The sequence below is a fragment of the Numida meleagris genome, chromosome 3 (assembly GCF_002078875.1).
Source record: "Numida meleagris isolate 19003 breed g44 Domestic line chromosome 3, NumMel1.0, whole genome shotgun sequence".
NCBI classification, from domain to species: Eukaryota; Metazoa; Chordata; class Aves; order Galliformes; family Numididae; genus Numida; species Numida meleagris.
In genome coordinates this window covers 18004418-18010417 of record NC_034411.1, presented here as the reverse complement: position 1 = coordinate 18010417, position 6000 = coordinate 18004418, and the positions used below count along the sequence as shown (strand labels likewise).

The 6000-nt window shown below is 40.5% G+C and overlaps 1 protein-coding gene across 1 annotated transcript in view; it reads right to left on the bottom strand.

Moving 5' to 3' along the window:
• Nucleotides 1167-6000, bottom strand: part of HHIPL2 (HHIP like 2) — a 139973-nt gene continuing 135139 nt past the window's right edge. Inside the window, exons 12-13 of the transcript XR_002436839.1 lie at nucleotides 2112-2216; nucleotides 1167-1523 (exon numbers count right to left, since the gene is read on the bottom strand). The gene's annotated coding sequence lies outside the window, so the exon portion shown is untranslated. The remainder of the gene's footprint in view (nucleotides 1524-2111; nucleotides 2217-6000) is intronic.

Below are 6000 nucleotides of genomic sequence, written 5' to 3'. Positions count from 1 at the left end.
TCACAGCACTTGTATCAGGCAAAAATGAAAATAGCTATAGCTAAATCCTCCTGATCCTTTTCATTGTGCTTCTAAAAGTGTTTACAAATTATGCCAAATGTCCAAGATCAAGTAAGCTGCTAGCTTGTTGCTGTGCACAAAAGCTTTGACATAAACCCCTTAAAAGACAGTAAATGGACAAAGCTGTGCCCTGTGAGCGGTCTTGTGCAGAGCTTAGAAATGATTCAGCCAGCATCCCTGGCCTGCAGCGCTCCTCTGCTGCTGGATTCAGGGTTTCAGCTGTGGATGCAGCAGACCTCAAAAAAACACCAGACAGCACAGACTCTTTTCTCTGCGAGGAAAAAAGATCTGACCCATAAGAAAGGGAGCAGCTATCAGCTGGTTTTATCTTGACCTGGTCTGATCTTGTCAAAGCCATGAGGATGATTTAGAAAGAAACATGTATCAGCAAACTTAGAAGACAGGAGATGTATACTCAAGGACTGCAGGGGACTGGGAGGGGTGAAGGTTCTCTACTCCCTCTGTATATGATATATGGGAGTATTCTGCTATGTGTTTGATGAAGTGTGTGTTACTTACATTTCCACATGGATGAATAATTAACACAAAGCATTGCAACTGCCTTAAGCTTTAAACAGAATTCTAGCATACACAATGGAAAATATAGTGGTCATCATTAAAAAAAATGATTATTTGCCAGAAGAATTACCACACTGTGGTAAATGAAAAGACCACGGTTACTTCCTGCTCTGAGTATAAATGGAAAATGTGGTGTCTCAGATACCAATAGGCTGGTAACTGTTAGCAAATGTTGACTTTTCTATGGTATCCCAAGCTGAAACTAAGCCTCTTTTGAGGTCCAGCCATTGCTTGTTTCCAGCCCTCAACGGACTGTATTTCACCAGTGCATGAAACAATTTCTCTGCCATGTACCATAAGTTGTACAACCCTCTGATACAGCACAGAGCTGGTCAATGCCTGTGTGCACCACTGCCCTCCAATGAGAGTAATCAGAACTGCTCTCAGTATCACCTAATCCCCTGCTGCCCTTCGCCTGGGGAAACTCTCTGCTGCAGGATGCAGAGTTGCGCTCTTTCCCATCTGCTCCATCAGCTTCTAAGCAGCCGCTATGTGAAACAACTAGAACTGCTTGGAAAAATTGGGTTGGAGAGCTTTCTGATGAAAAACGGAAATTGTTTCCCAATGAAATCTTCGCAACAAAATGTTCTATTTCCTCATTAACTATAGAAGTGGTTGGAAATTTCCATTCTAAAATGTTTCTGATGGAAAACAGGTTTTCCCCCTTCCTTCCCACCCTGCTTTCACCTCCCCTTTCCCAATAAAAAAAAATCTGCAGAGAACAAATCATTTTTCATTCATTTTTCAGTAAGAGAGATCTGAAGATCATAACATTTTTCGGCGGCTGCGGATTAGATGCAATTCTTCAGATAGCGCCCTGTATCCTGTGGCTTGATTGCTTCAGTTCTTTTCAATTCCATTAGAAGTTACTGATGTCTGATTAACTGATAGAGAGAAAACAAACTACTTTACTTCCCAGTTGTGCAGCCCTCAAAGCCTACTCCAATTTTTGGTAATGTGCAAGGTAAAAAAAAAAAAAAAAGAAAAAGTCTGCCCACAATGCAAGTGCATCAGTTTCATGCCTCTGATCCCATATGAATCTTTATTATTTGTATTGCCATGAATTTGCTCTTAAATGCACTGTTTTTTCACCATCTGTAATCCTCAACTGCCTCTCAGATTAACACCTGCAAAACCACCCCAGTAGCTTCTTAGAATTCCTTCAAAATGCAGGTTGTTAAAAATTAAGCAGATTTGGATTTATACACTCATTCTTCTTTTTCCCCAATTGCTTTTTGTTCCCGGCTTCTCCAACAAGGAAAGGGCCAGGTACTATGACATCTCTCTCTGTCTAAACACCCTAGTGAGCCATGTTAAAATTAATCACTTTTTAAGAGGTACACTCACAGTCTCAAGGGTAGGCTTGTAACTGGATTTTTTTGGTGCGCTAGAAGTCAGCACAATGGCAAATGCAAAATTCAGCCCATGTTCTTGTGAGGAGGAGGGAAGGGGAGACACAGTTTTATACTTACTCAGAGGATACGAGAGGTGCCAAGAGCAACATCATGGGAATACAACCTATTATACCACATATGGTCTCACTTATCTGTTATTCATATAAGAATTCCACATCGTTCCTAAACAGCAAATAAGAGAAGAGCATGTACCATACTTGAGGAACAGAAGATTTCACTCTGGTTAAGCAAGTCAATTTTGAATAGGGAAGTAACACAACTTTCTACCAACAGTTAAAACAGAATTTAAATTTGAAAGTTTCCTAGCATCCTTTCCTTATGCTCTGCCTTCTATCAATCTCTGCTTGTACAGAATATAACAAAGAATGACATTCTCTCTGAAGAATTTTTGACCAACATGTACAGCATCACAGAAAAACAGAGCCCTGCTTAGAATAAATAATTGTACAATTTAAGCATCCTCTTGAAAGTCCTTCAATTAATCACCTCCCAGATTATCACAGAAACCTTCAATTCTGTAGGACAACAAACATTTAATGTACATTATACAAATCTGCCAAAGTGACCTTAAAAGGGGAATCCAACTCAAGGGGAATTTTGCAAAAATCCAGATCCTGCCCCTTTGCTATACCAAATCCTCAGAACTTTGACCATAACCAATTGATCAAGACTTCATAGAGTACTGCTCACCAGTCAGCTCATGCTAACTAGCTGTCCATTTGAAATGCAAAAAGAGGAAAGTTTGGACAAGTTTGTACATCTGGTAGACTAAAGTTAATCTGAGTTCCTGTTTTCTTTGCATAGGCTGCAGCATGGATTTAAGAGCAAACCACGATTCATACCGAATGAGAGTGGTGGCTTTCAGGTCTGTATGTCCTTGGAAAGGTCATGCTTACCTTTGAGCCACAAGTGTACAAAGCATTACTTTTGTTTTATTTGACTAACATGCTTTCTTGCTCTTTAAATAAGGAAGAGAGCTTGTTTAGCTTCTGTGCCAGCTTAGCACTATTACTTTGTCTAGTACTATTTAATAATTAAATATAATGAAAATATATCCATTCACATCCAACATCTTTCTATTTATTTAAGACCTTGTAACATGATGGAAAGCGCAGCAATGACAGCAGAGCAGCAAGGTCCCAGGCTGCAGCAAGTGACAATTTGCCCAAATACAACAGCTCTAAGCACAGAAATAAAGAAGCTGCTTACCGTCAGAAGGCCTCAGGTACCCGGGGATCTCCAGCGAGATCCCCTTACCTCCACTGCCAACCCTTAAATGAGGTCTGGGAAGGGGTGGCTCCTGGCCCCACACCTTCCAGTCACTCAGGGGCACTGCTTGCACCTGAGCTCCCCTGGGTTGGCCCTGCCTTCCCACCAGGTGTTCAATCACTGGTTCAGGTTGTGACCTAGCATCTCTGCTACAGACTTCTTTTGTTCCTATTTTATTTTTTTTAAGTAATGCATGAGAAAGTAAAAATCTCATTCATTTACAAAACAACTGGAAATAATGAGTATTTGCAGCCTGCTACTGAAGAAAGCCATTTCTAAGTGTCCTGCTGTGACCCATTCCCTTTTAATAGAAGAAGTTGCTTTTGGATGGGTGCCTAATGTAAACATTTTCTTGCACTGAATAAAAAAATGAGTAGATAGTTGCTTCCAGATCTTCAGTTCTTTTGATACTTTCAGTCATAATCTTCAAGGAATAAATAAGAAATGAGTAGAACATCATCCAAGAAAAGCAGGCTGTTCTGATCTTTGGAAATCCATTTAATTGAACCTTATCACATCCCTAGCGATGGTTGTGAGCTTGTTCCTTTGTATTCACTGTAACACTTATTGATCAACATCACATAGCAATAGAAACTTTCCCCCGCTTCTTCTTATGTCATATTAAAAAAAAAATTTTTTTTAATGACTGTCTCAAGAAGGCTGGACAATCTGAACAATGGCATAATAATCCAAAATATAATAGGATAATATTTTGGCCTCATTGCAGTCAACTGTCAGACTTCCACAGTTTTAGTTGAGCTATGGTCTCATCTCTGAACTGCTGGGAGGTGATGGAGGGATGTTGAGCAACACCCAGCTCATGGGCCAAAGCCCTGTTTCCAGCTCTTCCCAATAACTAGTTTTGTTACCCTTGGCAAGTCTCTTAATGCCTTCCCTTCTTCATTTGTAATAGGGTATGGCAGAAACTAGGTGTAATAAAGTGTTTTTAATTCCATGGATGGACAAAGCCATATAATAAATGACACTGTAACTCATTCTGCACTTTGTACTTTTTTGCTATGAACCTAACAAAGAATCTAACCTGAGAATCTGGTAAATTTTAGTTTTACATAACATCTCTCAAGTGGTTTGGCTAGTGACTTGTGGATCTGACAGGGACTAAAACACTGCAGTGATGACACGCTACAGAAAGACTGAATCTTCCCAGAAATTTGCGAGACTTCCAATAATATTCCTAGACTAACAAGTGACAGTTTCAAACATTATAAACAAGCTATGCAATCCTTTCAAGATTCTTTTAAAACTTTGAAAAAAGCCAGTCAGCAAAACCAATGTTAAAGCTTCTCCTGTTGTCAATGGGAAACGTAGTGGCCATGCAATGCCATTAATTTGCTCAGCATTGCATTCGGGTGCTACATGCTCTCATCTCACAGGCAGCTAAGGACTATCAGAAAGCAAGATTTCTGGTGAGAAAGGGAAGGAAATTGAGGCAGGTCTTCTCAAGGGGATGTGGAGAACAAAATTCACGAAACCAGGGTGACCACAGGCCCCAGAGAGTCTGCCAGTCAGAAAAGCACACACCTCCTTTTTCACCTCACTCTTTTTATCTGCCACACAAACAATTTTACATGGAATTGTGTTTGCTGTAGGATTCTGTTTCCTGTGGGGAAACACTATTAAAACATGTTTTAAAATATCTTGCCACCATTCAGTAATCAGATGTTTCACATGGAACCAAAAACACACATGCTAACACAAGTACTGTCAGGGAGCTGGATGGCTCTGAACTAAAGAAATGGTTGTACAATGACTCCTCCCCACGTGTTGTTTGTTTGTTTGGCCCTTTTCTTCCTAGCCAAAATAGATGTAATTAATTGCACTGCTGGGCACTAGCCTGACAGAAATATCACAGCTTGAATTTGGCAGCCTTGGTTCTACACAGCTTGGTCTTCCATGATGAAAGATGTAAAAACAAAAAGAGGCATTTCTAGTGCAAAGTCCAGAAAACTTCCAGGGCTTGACAACACAGCATCTCAGAACATTCCAATCTGTTGTTCTGTCTGTAAATCAGTTAAGGCAAGAAGATGCTAAAAAACTTCAGTATGCTCACGAGTAAGCACAGTAAAGCCTCTCAAAGACAAGTCAAAGTGCCTTTATATCCCAGTGATCATTTGTGGTCCACATACAGAGCTTATTGGTGATCCTCTATCCTGAGATTATTAGCCGGAAACACACTGGAAAATTGGCAGGGCTTCCACACACTGCCACAACAGAGCTCCAGATCCACATCTCTGATTCGTCTTCAGTCCAAGACGGTCTCTCAAGTAAGAGGACCAAGGTGTGTGAGCCATGTACAACAGGAAGCCTAGTGGAAAGTTTTGTTGATTACTAGCAGTGTTCCTTGAGTCCTTGAATGAAGGTCAAGAGAACCAGGTGTTCACTGAAGAGAAAGCATCTCAGGTCTATGAATTCTCCAATGTCTGCAGAAAGAAGTGATGTTATGTGAAGAATATTTTAAGGAGAAAACAGAGCAGGCATTAAGACAGGGTGCTATTGTTGCACAGGTCCTGTGATGCCAGGCTATTTCCTGTCCTAAATAAAAAACAGGATGGCAGTTGCCTAGATGAAGTAACAGTGGCAAGAATGAGCAAATGTTGAGTAACGTTTTGAACTGAAAGAGCTTCTTGCTTCGAATAGATCTCAGTAGCCGTGGAAA